Source organism: Cajanus cajan, chromosome 3, assembly GCF_000230855.2.
Source record: "Cajanus cajan strain Asha chromosome 3, NIPB_CcT2T_4, whole genome shotgun sequence".
Classification (NCBI taxonomy): Eukaryota; Viridiplantae; Streptophyta; class Magnoliopsida; order Fabales; family Fabaceae; genus Cajanus; species Cajanus cajan.
Genome location: NC_138519.1, coordinates 23962632 through 23963213, shown reverse-complemented (window position 1 = coordinate 23963213; position 582 = coordinate 23962632). Strand labels below are relative to the sequence as shown.

General features: G+C 39.3%; 1 non-coding gene across 1 annotated transcript; it reads left to right on the top strand.

Annotated features, from left to right (window-relative positions):
* The first annotated feature begins 266 nt into the window (after positions 1-266).
* Positions 267-372, top strand: LOC145956649 (small nucleolar RNA R71). The gene has a single exon (XR_014432888.1). It is a non-coding gene; the product is annotated as a small nucleolar RNA R71 (small nucleolar RNA).
* The last annotated feature ends 210 nt before the right edge of the window (positions 373-582 follow it).

Here is a 582-nt window from a genome sequence, read left to right as displayed (position 1 = left end):
GCTTAGTCAATGCTTCAATTTGTTGAGATAGCAGCTTATTCTGAGCAAGGATTGCATCATTAGTGTTAAGATCAAGAACTCCTCTTCTATGAGATTGATGTCTTCCATGCTCTGCTTGTTGATCAGAAGATGCCAAAGACTCTATAATTTGAGTGGCCTCTTCTGGACTCACAGTCATCATGGTGCCACCAGCTGCTGCATCTAATAACATCTTCACCTCAGGCTTGATTCCATTCACAAAGAAATTAAGTTGAGCTATATCTTCAAACCCATGGTTAGGACATTTTCTGAGCAATGACTTAAATCTCTCCCAGGCTTCACAAAATGGCTCATCTACACCTTGCCTGAAAGTAGTGATTTCTGACTTGGCCTTAATATACTTGGATGAAGGATAGAATCGGTTTACAAACTTATTTTCCACATCACCCCAGCTTGTCAAACTTTGATTTGGGTGAGATTGTAACCAAACTTTAGCTTTTCCTGTCAAAGAAAATGGAAACAACCTCAAATATACAGCTTCCTCATCAGCCTTAGGAATTCCCATAGTTCCACATAACTCATAGAAATTTGATAGGTGTGAGT